This window comes from Diabrotica undecimpunctata, chromosome 6, assembly GCF_040954645.1.
Source record: "Diabrotica undecimpunctata isolate CICGRU chromosome 6, icDiaUnde3, whole genome shotgun sequence".
Lineage (NCBI taxonomy): Eukaryota > Metazoa > Arthropoda > Insecta > Coleoptera > Chrysomelidae > Diabrotica > Diabrotica undecimpunctata.
In genome coordinates, this window is record NC_092808.1 from 90,402,278 (window position 1) to 90,414,432 (window position 12,155).

Below are 12,155 nucleotides of genomic sequence, written 5' to 3' on the forward strand. Positions count from 1 at the left end.
GATGAGAAAATTTGTTCATTCATTATTAGATTTTATAATTCTGGAAAATCCAATTCGGAAATCGCGAATATGTTGCAATTATTGTCCCGTTGTGGTGTAAGAAATATAGTTAGAAGCAATGACGTATAATATATAGACTAAGCGGTCCCGTATTCTCGCTACGGGTGTCCGAAAGATCTCCGCTCAAGGTTGAAGGTATGTTTACCAGAACAGCGGCGTGCTCATTTATATTTTAATGACAATAATTATTTTTTTAATTAAAATTAAATATTTATAATTTTTTTTTGTTCTCGTATATAAGAGAAAAAATTATTTTTATAATGTTTGTAAAGTACATTACCTGAATTTTAATCATTTTACCAATAGGAAATATTGAAGTTTTGCCTAAAGATTAAAAATTCTAATTTTTTAAATTTTATTAAGGATTATTAATTATTATTTAGTGTGAAGGAAATTTTGATATATAAATCTAATCAGTTTTGCATTTCCATTAAGAGTTGGAGTCTATTTAGAGAGTCGAAAGATGGCTGGAAGTCTATAAATAGTAAGGAAAAATTATATCACTTTTAAATCAGCTGTATTAGGAAGTGAATGGCATCTATGGGTGATTTTCTTTTTCTAAAGCCGGGTTGATATTGCTGTAGTGTATTTTCGGTAATTTATCTATTTCTCAATATGCTTGACAACATATTGTATATGGTCTATGTGGTGTTCAGTAACATGATTCCTCTGTAGTTACTTATATCTTTCTGTCTCCTGTTTTTAATATCCTTATTAGATGACCCTTTCTCCACTCCATCGGTATATTTTTTGAGTTCCCTATATTTTTACTAGTTTAAGAATCCGGTGCATCAGTTCGTCTCCTCCATTTTTTATTAATTCATATCTCATTTAATTCATGTTTCATCCGTTCCTGGTGTTTTTCACTGTTGCAATAATTTCTTTGTATGTAGCAAATTTTGAAGTTTATATTAGGGAATTAGGAAGGAAATTAATAGGTTACTTGAGTGCAAAAACAAACAACAAACTTTTGAATTCTAATTTTGTATTTTGTTGTAATGAATTAAATACAAACAAAAAAACATCAAATCGATTATAAATTTTTAACAAAAACCATACAAAAGAAATAATCATAAAACATTTTGCAAAATAATTAGTAGTTTAATTAAGGCATTAATGCACACAACTTAATAAATACTGTTTCATTTATTTTCTAAGACACACAATATGTTGTATATAAAGATACAATATGTTATAAATAAGTTGTATACCAAAGGCATGGATAACTGTAATCGTGGAGTGCATATACAAAATAGGACAAGATAATGTCCTGCCTAAATCGCACAGGCCGATCAGTCTTACATCATTTTTGTTGAAGGCAATAGAAAAAATTCTTGATAGGCATATTAAGGAAAGACACTTGGGGAATCATTTTCTCAATGGCAACCAGCATGCATATATAGAAGGAAATCAACAGAAACATCAGTGGACGAAGTAGTTCAGAAAATCGGTCACTCAATTAATAATGGAGAGAAGATACAGAAAGCACATTTAATAATGCCCTGTCAAATAGATCCACTATCACTGTGTGTAACTGGATCAAAGCAATGCTGGAAAATATATTGTTGAATGAGTAGAAGATTCTCACAGAGGTGCAAGGAGAGATTTTGTTCAAAACAGCTAAGGGGTGCCCACAGGGGGAGTGTTTTCTCCCCTCTTCTGGTCACTCCTGGTGGATCACTTGATGTCGCTTCTTGACACACACGGAGGAAGAAGTACATGCCTAGAGGGATGATCTAGTAATTATGGTAAGAGGAAAATATGGTAATTTTCTATCCAGCACACTCCAAAGAACATTAAATATCCTTAGTAGGTAGCATGACATGGAAAAATTCTCTATCAATCTTAGTAAAACATCTAGGAGTAATAGATGTGCAGCTTACATGTAACGCCTCATCCTCTTTATAGGGAGGTACAAAAGGGATTTAAATAAAACAAATCTCATAATGGCAGATCAATGCTGGTATACAGACGGCTTTATCCTGACAGTGGTCTTGCGATTTCTCCCACATAGAAATTGTTGCATTCACAGGGTATTTTATAAATGCAGTTCTTTGATCTCCCTTGTACCTTGTTAGGTTTGGTTTTGACAGGATAGATTTCAGTGTATTGGTTGTTTTGATATACTTATTAACTATCTATACTAACTAACTATATTACTAAATCTTGTTCATGAAGAAACATTAGACATCCTTGAAAAAATGGGTGGACCAACTGAACTTTGTATAAGGCGGTATTATAAGAACAAAAAGAAGGCTTAACAATAAAATATTTTGTAGAATTCAAGGCATTTGCTCTTACACTCCATTTTTATTCGCCTTCTGCATATAATTATGTTAGAAGGACATTTTAATAAATGCTTTCCTCATACTAGAACACTCAGTAGGTGGTTTCAGAGTGTTGATGGTGAACCTGGATTCAATAAAGAATTTGATGTTCTTCGTTTAAAATCTATGAACTTTGAAGCACCATTTGTATGTAGTAGTATTATGAATGAAATGCACATCCATCAACAAGAGTGGGTTCCCGAAAGAAATAAATGTTACGGATACATTGATTTTGGCACAGGATCAACTGTATAAACATTAAGGAAAACAGCGCTGGCTTTTTTGCTAAATTTTGTTAATGTTATTAAGGTTGTAAGTTTAACTTTTGATGGTGCTCCAGTGAATTTGAAAATGGGTTAACGGTTAGGTTGTAATTTGAACCATAATACCTTAAAAACTACATTTAAACACCCTTGTACAAATACCAACATTGTCCAGCATCGTAATAATTCTGATATCCATTTGATTAAATTGTTTGGGAATACTATAGGTGAGAAGTATGATCATGTGGATAGTAATAATGACATTTTAGCATGGATATATTTTAAAGAATTAAACAACTTGCAAGAGAATGAACGTTTTCATTTAGCTAATAAATTGCGAAGCCAACATATTCATTTTCATAAACAAAAAATGAAATTAAACTTTGCTTCTCAATTATTTAGTAAAAATGTTTCAACTGCATTTGACAGTACATGTGTCAATGTACAACTGAGACACATAGCAGTCGAGACACATATTTCGAAATAAACCAAAATCCTATAAAACCTATTGCAACTAGGAAACAAAAAGCCATTGTGTTTAAATAATTTTAGAAATAAAGACTTTTAAAAACAGCCAATCACTATAAGTAATTTAAAACCACATATAACTGGTAAGTCAATTTTTAAATTCTGAGAGATAAAAAGGATTTTTAGATTTTAAAATATATATCGCAAGTTTGAAAATTTTTGTTCAGGCTTTAATTATAAGCGAAATTTTAAAATTCTTGCCATTTTATAAATGCACTTTTAACATTTTATAATGTACTATTCCGCTTGTCCCGTTCATTAGGGATGGTACAAGCTATAGTTGTACATGTTTGTATTTATATGTGGTTAAAAATAAATAATTAATAAAACATATATTCAATAAATAAATTTAAAAACTCGAACATCGAAGTAAAAAACTTCTGTTGTAAGTGGTATATTTAATTAAGAAATTAAATTAAAAATCCAAATGAATTATAATAAAGTTCAGAACGTTTTCGGACTAATCAGTCCATCTTCAGTGAAGCTAAAAAGCAAGTAATTCCACTCAGTTAAGAAAAACGTTAAGGTAAAATTATAACTGTCAAATGCAAAAATGTGGTTTAGATTACTTACTTTTGGAGTACTTGCGTAACTAAACTCAAAACGAAAATAGTAGATGGGTTTACATTGAAGAAAACATACTTAAAAGTATTAAATTATACGGCAAAATGCCGATGCAATTGAATTACTAACTGGGAATCATCAGTGTTGATTAACTTTCGTAGAATTGAATTGACAACTAGGATATAACATGTGTTTTTTGTTTGACTTTCGGATTTACCATTTTTCAACGACTGTTATGAATTAGAGGCGGACGTACAAACTTCGCATGGGCGGTTGCCACGTCTGTCTTTAAATACAAATAAAACTGTTTTTAACAATAAGTCCCTACCCGAAGTAAAATATTTCTACATCCGAAATTTCGTACGGGAGTTTGCCTACTAACTTGAGATTCCGGAAGTAATAAATTAAAGGTAAAAAGTAAAAAAATAGTTATAAAAGAAACTACAACTACATACATCAACTACATATAGGTTACTGAAACCTAAAAAAACAGATACAACAAAGAAGTGTAACGATACGGAATAGAGCTTTAAATAAGGTGGGCATAAAAATAAACAAGGTAAAATCAATAGTGATTTTACCTTGTGTGGAATGATCTTTTCTATTCATGTCTAAACAGTATCCTTTTAGTCAGCAAACTTCTCATACGATTCTGCCTATCTACATCTAATTTTTTTTGGCTTCATGATGAAGTCTTAGCGTGAAATACTTTTTTAAAATTAAATTTAATAATTGAATGCAATGATTGTTGAGTAGTTCATTGTCATAAATGTGATCACCAAAACTATCCATGATGTCACGAGGCAAATTATTCATTGTGGCGTTTATTAATTTATTTAATAAATTTTTTGAACTACTTTCAATTTTGTTTATATACATTCTAAAATTTTTCTCTGCCTCCTTGCATATTTTTATAACTAAATTCGAAGCATTAGCTAAATTTTTATATTGTTTTACTAACTGTAATTTTGAAAATGTTTCTTCACTTTCTAATATTATTATGCATTTTGTACATTTAATGATTTTTTTTAAATTTCTAACTATAAAGCCAGAAATATATCCAATTACATCTTCTACATAAACACTTAAATTTAAAACATCTTTTTGAAAATAGTCATGCTCATAAAAAATTGTTGTCTTTTGTGTAAAATCTTCTAAATTATCTTCTATGTTTCCTAAACTAGTAATAGGTCGTGCAGATGTTGCGGTTAAAATGCCAACATTATTTATATTTTTAACATTCCCTGTATTAGGTCCTGATATTTCTGTGTGAATAAGCAATCTTTTAAAAGCTGCCTCAAATTGTCGGGCAGTTGGATTATTGTTATAACCCCCTTTACCCCTTACAGCCCGAAAAAATAATTCTAAATGGTCTTGCGACAGTTTGTAAGAAAGTAAATATTTTAAATATTTTTTTTCTTTAACCAAAAGATTAAATAATCCTTTCAAACTAGCGATATTTGAAATGAAACCCAAAAAACCCACTTTTCTTTGTGAAGATATGATACTTATATCATTTAATTTTAAATCACATATATACCTCTCAGCCATTTTTAAATATTCAAAAGTTTCCTTCTCATTATTAATATTTAAAGAATTTTTAAACGAGTATTTAGAATAATATGTCATACTATTAAATATATCAAATAAATTATTAAAAATCATGATAAATTCCGAAGTAGCTTCTGAATTTTTAAATTGACTAAAGTTTTTTTCTTTGTTACAATATGTCAAAGCGTCTGCCACACTTTTACTTAGGGTTTGAACAGCTAAGTTTACCCTCATCTTTTCCTGTCCCCATCTCAAATGCCGATACCTCAATTTATTGGCAGAATGTAATTTTTCATCATATTGCAAGTCAACAAGATTTTTTAAATACTGCCATTCAATTTTTTCATTTTTTACGTTACTCAAAACAAATGTACCCATACAATTACGAACCAACTTAATCATGTGGCACGCATCTAAAAATATAAAAACTTTCTCCTTAGTTATTGGATGTAGAAAAAAAGGCTCAATATTTGTTGCAGATATTTTAGCAGTTAAAGCATTGGCCATAGATAAATTGTTGGCAGCACCATCAAAAGTTAATGAATAGACTTTTATGCCTGAATCATAAATAAAATTTAAACAAAGATTTACTAAGGATGCTTTTTCTGATCCACAAAAACTGTCAATTAAAAAATATGCAACTGGCACTTTAAAATTGTCATTTAAGGCTACTAACATAAACACCAGTGCCTCTTTTGCTTCTGGTACATTATCAGATTCTATATCTGTACCAAAATCTACATAGCCAGTAAATTTTTTTCCATCCCATTCCACTTGCTTACGAATAGACATTTCATCCAGCACTAAATTACACACAAGTGTTTTACTTTGCTTCCCTGCTTCTTCAACTTTGTTTTTCAAAGCATTTAAAGCTTCTTTGGAAAATCCAGGTGCACCATCAACAGTTTGGTACCATTTTGTTATGGTTGATGGGTGTGGTAATAAATTATTAAAAGCTCTTCTTACAAAATCATAGGCTTTTGCTGAATAAAAATTTAAAGTCAGTGCAAATGACCTTAATTCTGGAGAATATTTGGCACATTTGGCACCCTTTAAAAATCGTTGAAACAATGCTTTGGCTGATTCTGGTAAAGAGGCCTAAAACAATAAAAAATAAAAAAATAATTATAAAAATAAAATATAATAATAATTTAATTTTATACAGAAGTAAAACACTTAACATTTGTATGTAGGTATAAAACATTTAATTTAAAACTTTTTTAAAAAGTGTTGTATCAAAATTGACACAGGTGCATTACATGACGTTTTTGATCTCATTCAGATCATCCTCAGTGCCTGCTTTTGTAATTGAAAACACTAAAAAAATAGCTGTGACATCAATATATGGTTTTACATGTTTCAAAATTTAAATTCTAATGTGACCATATGTGGATGACATTGGATAAAGATTTAATACTTAAAGAGCAACATGTTCCTTTGCTCGACTTGAACATGTGATTCTTGTCAGTTAAAACGACAAATACCAACTGGCTGAGGTGACAGGAAATATAATTCAAGAAGAATTATATCTTCACAGTGTTAGCTTCAATTACAAAAGAAGGCACTGAGGATGATCTGAACGAGATTGAAAACGTCACATTATGCACCTGTGTAAATTTTGATGACACTTTTTAAAAATGTTTTAAATTAAATGTTTTATACCTACATACAAATGTGAAGTGTTTTGCTTCTGTATAAGTTTTTTAAACAATGGTATACAGCCAACTACTGGGAGTTTCCCATTAATTTTTTAATTTAATTTTGTTCTTTATGGAATATGTGAAAGAAAACTTACCAACAACACAGATTCAGCATTTTCTGTAACATACAGTTTTTCTTTTAATGATTTCACCAATGCGTTTAATGTTGTTGCTCGTTGTTTCCATCTTTTGGTAGATTTTCTTAGGGTGTCAATTTGTGTATTTTTTTTTGTTATATACATGTCTACTGATTCCATGTACCTTTTTCTTTTTCTTGGGCAGTCCAAGTCCGACATGGAAAAATCCCCCACATAATGCTTCCTAAAAATAAAATGATTAATGAAAGAAAAATTGCTTATTCAAGGATATAATAATGCAAACGAAAAATTAAATGAATTTTACCTCTTGTTAATTTTTTTAGCTACTAATTCTCTATCTGCAGCATGCCCTTCGATATTTTCCTTGCCCAAGAATTCATCAGTTTCTGTGGCAGACAAAGTTCGTTCACTGCTAGCAGTTTGTGTTGTTGAGCTGCTGGATATTTGTCTGAAAAAATATTTAATACACTTTGAATGTAACACATTGCAAATATAAATTTGAATTTGAATAAGCTTAAAATATGATTAACCTGTATACAGTTGGTTTAGAATTATTACATACCATACAATCCAGTAAGAAATTCTCTAGTTTCGAAATTTAAATTGTGGCTGTCTGATGGACTAGGACAAGCTTTAGTTCCTACCACCTCTTTAACATCTTTAGAAGACCTGTATGCAAAGAGAAAACAATATAGAAGAAACAATAAACAGAAAATTTATATAAATATTAAATACCAATGTAAAAATTTAATAAAAGTATTACCCACCTTGGTATAGCTAATGGTTTTGCATTTTCTTTTAGACGAACAAAGCCAGATTTCGTGATAAGATCATTTGGATCAAAATGATCACAACAAATACGTGACCATCTGGAAAGCTTGTTTTTATTTAATTGTAATATGTTTATCCAAATTTCTTTTTTTTTTCTTCCCCAAAAGGAAATCTATGAAAAAAAAATTAGTAAGAAAAATTCTATGCAATGATTTTAATAAAAAAAAACGGGCATTTCGCATTTTGAGGCACTATAAAATAAAAATAAAAATAAAAATAAAAACGTTTATTGCCATTCTAAGATATTTACATGTCAAAAACTTAAGATATTTTTGCCTTCTTTCTTCTTCGGCGTCCCGCTCGTGCACCGCCAGCGCTTGAAGATTTCTCCTTTCGGCTTCTGGGTTTTCATGGGTGGTGTCCTCGTCTGCTTCTGTAGGTACTTGAATCGGCAAACGTACCTACTTCCCTGCACGCCTGGTTAGACCCTGATCAGGTGGTCGATCAGTCTGTGGGTGGATCTATGTATCCTCTGGATCCTGTTCTTCTCGAGGATATCCCTGGTCTTTCGTAGTCTTCGTGTGGCCTGGTTGAAGAACCACCTGGTTCTGTTCTCGGCCACTTCCCTTAGTGGCGTGTATCCTAACCTGTTCTTGATCGTCGCGTTTGTAACTCTATCCTCCCATGCTGCTCCGTCGATGATTCGGTAGCATGAGTTCTCAGTTGCTTCCAACTTTTTCCAGTGTGATTCCGCAATGGAGCTCCACACTGGTATAGCATACAGAATCACCGACCTAACATATGCTTGGTAGAGTTGAATTTTCTTCGCCTTCGAGAGTGGACTGGACCTAAAAATGAAAGGAAGTATTAGTTTTTTAGCTGCATTAGCTTTTACCTTAGTTTTTTGTGTATGCACCCGGAAGTTGAGTTTTCTGTCGAGGTGGACTCCTAGGTATTTGACCGTCTCTGTTTCCTGAATTCTGTTGTCTCCTACTGTGATCTGGTTCCGTAGTGGTCGTCTATCCTGGCCGAAAATGATGAACTGCGTTTTTTCGGCGTTAATCTTGATTTTCCATTTTTCGGTGTAGTCCGTGATTTTTTCCAGGTGGTTCTCCATGTCATCTATGATTCTTCCTTCGTCTTTTCCGGATGCATACACTGCTGTGTCGTCTGCATACAGGGCTGTAGAAGTCCTTGGATCTGTAGGGAGGTCTGAAACAAAAATGTTATATAAAATGGGTGATAAGATGCTGCCCTGAGGCATTCCTTCCTGGATTTCTTGAATCGTCGACATCTTTTGGTCAGCTGAAACTTGGAATGTTCTATTAGATAGATACATGTCGCAGATGTTGATGAGGTAGTGTGGAAGTCTAGCCTTGTCCATCTTGTAGATTAGTGCCTTCTTCCAAACCGTGTCGTATGCTTTCTCTATGTCCAGTATGGCTAATCCTGTCTTCTGTTTCCTGTTGAATTTTATCTTCGTGTCGCTGATGATCCTTGCTAATTGGAGTTCGCAGTTTCTTCCTTTTCTGAAACCAAACTGGTCTTCTTGGATGACTCCTCTTCTTTCTGTATGCTTCACCAGTCTCTTGTAGATGATTTTTTCTAAGATTTTTCCCATCGTTTCCAGGAGTGATATGGGCCTGTAGCTTTCCGGTCTTCTTCCATCTTTCCTTGGTTTCAGAAGAGGTATAATCTTGGCGTGTTTCCAGTTGTTTGGAAAATGTCCTTTTTCCAGGCAGTATTTGAAGATATAGTACAGCTGTACTATGATCTTCTTCGGAAGTTCCTTGAGGGTGATGTTGTGGATTCCTTCTTGTCCTGGTGCTCTGCTTCCTTTCAGTTTCCTGATAATTTTTGCAACTTCACTTGGGCTGGTATGGTCTTCCTCGTCTATTTGGAACTCGTTCCTTCTTCTGATCCTGTTGTATTCTTGTTCGACTTGCCTCCTTGTTCTTGCATCCGACATATCCTATTTCGTATATACCGTATTTTACTTATAGTTGTGATATTTGTGGATGCTTATTTTTATATTGATATTTTTAACCTTAACGTTTACTTGTAATTGTTTATTTACCATTTTTAATACTTTTCTGTCGCAACGTTGTTGCTCTAGAGCGATTTATGTTATTGGTTTTCAGCTTGAACTAATCCTATCTTTCTTTCAGCCATTTGAATCATTTTATCTTTAAACCATAACCATATCTCATATTTATGTGCATTGCTATATATATATGTGTGTATATTTCTTAATAACCAACCATTATTCTCAATTACAGATAAGTTGCTTATATTTACTTTTATTTCTACCTGTTTATTATTTTATGTTAGTTTCTGTCGTTTTCCATACTCTTACCCATTTGTTTTAGGTACCTCTCCGATCTTCTTACGTGGCGTGTCTGGAGGTTAGTTCGCGTTTCTGCTCTGCCATACCGGCCTAGCAACAAACACGTCCTCCGCAAGCTTGAACAAAAAGTTAGATACCATTTCATACGGTTACTAAAGACGGTCTCCGAGATATCCTTATCTCCGGGATCCAAACTTACGTAACACGTACTACAAGTGGATAACTTTGTACAAGCACGAGGCTCACACCCATTCGTTTTGCTTGGTCACACACGTCGTCTAACGAAGACCGAAGATATACTCTCTATATAGGGAAAACCTTGGCGAACTGACCCCGACGCGCCGATTTTTAATAAATAAAGAAAACCATCTTCCGATTTTCTTTTATTCTTCCTTCCCTCTGTTTACCATTTGTTTTAGTACTATGGACTCACAGAGGCTATGGACTTCCCCCTGCTGTGCCTCCTAGACGACGACGAAGAGCAAGCAGCCCATCCCATCCTTGACGACCTCGCAGACATGCCCCTACAGACAAGAATCCAGAGGGATCACCAAGTCCACCCCGGCATGAAACGATTCATCAAGCGATGGCACAGAATCTCCAGACGAGGACCTCGAGACGACATCGAAAGAAGCCTCGTCGAAGAGTTCACAGTCGAGAATGAAGCGGCCTTCTACAAGGACCAGGACAAACTCCGACTGCTAGTCCCCACCGGCTTCCGTCCAGAGATCATGAAAGTCTATCACGATAGCGACGAAGCCAACCACCCCGGCCAAGAAGAGACCACGAGAGCCATCAGAGAGGTCTACTACTGGCCCACCCTGTCCAAGGACGTCACCAAACACGTCAGAAGTTGCATTACCTGTGCCACCACGAAAGCAGCCCAACGACAGCCCAAAGCCCCCATAGTCCCACGAAACCCAACCGCCCCATGGGAACGAGTCTCGTTCGACATCCTCGGACCTTACCCTGCAGCCAGAGGCACCAAAAACAAGTACATCCTGCTAGCCACCGACTGCCTGAGCAATTGGCTGGAATACAGATGCACACCCGCCGCCAAAAGCAGACAGATAATCAGCTTTCTACAGGAAGAAGTTTGCAATAGATGGGGCAGACCTTCGACCATAATTACAGACAACGCAGTACAGTTCCGCACAGATGCCTGGGAGAGATTTTTGCGGAAACATAACATCGAAGGTGAGAAGAGCCCCATCTATCACCAAAGAGCAAACCCTGTAGAACGACGAGTGAAAGAACTCAAGAAAGGTCTGAGGGCTAGAGTGACGTCGAACGAGGATCCACGATGGGACACCTACGTTGCAGACATTGTACTCAGCCTCCGCACCAGGAAAAACAATGTCACGGACCAAACTCCAGCCGAACTACTCCTTGGATACCGCCCGAGACGTTCCCAGGAGACGGAGCATGAAGTCCACCAACAGGAAACACGAGAGCAACGAGTCAATCGAGCCATCCAACGAGCGACCATCTACGCCCGGAACCTGTTCCCCGACAACTCTGACGCCCGACAACCTCGTACATACCTCCCAGGAGAACAAGTATTGGTCCGAAACCACATCAAGGGAAATTTTGGCCAGACATGGACAGGACCACATACCGTCTTAAGAGCAGCCGGAGACCATACGTACGAGGTTCATAGAGACCAGGATGTAGACAGACTAATCCACGTCGACGACATCCGTCCAGCCCCACCGCTACGAGACGTAGTCAACGACGCCGCCAACGACGCAGCAGAAGACGACAACGTCCAATAAGTGCTAATTAAAACGAACTTTTTCTTGTTTCTATCAAACACACCTTCCTTTTTTTCTCTAAATATCTTTTAAGTTTTGTACATCTTCCGACAAGGACAATAAAGGAACTGAGCTCCACACATTCCAAGTCGGAAGATTTTAGCTTATAACACTTTTGTCTATACTTACGAA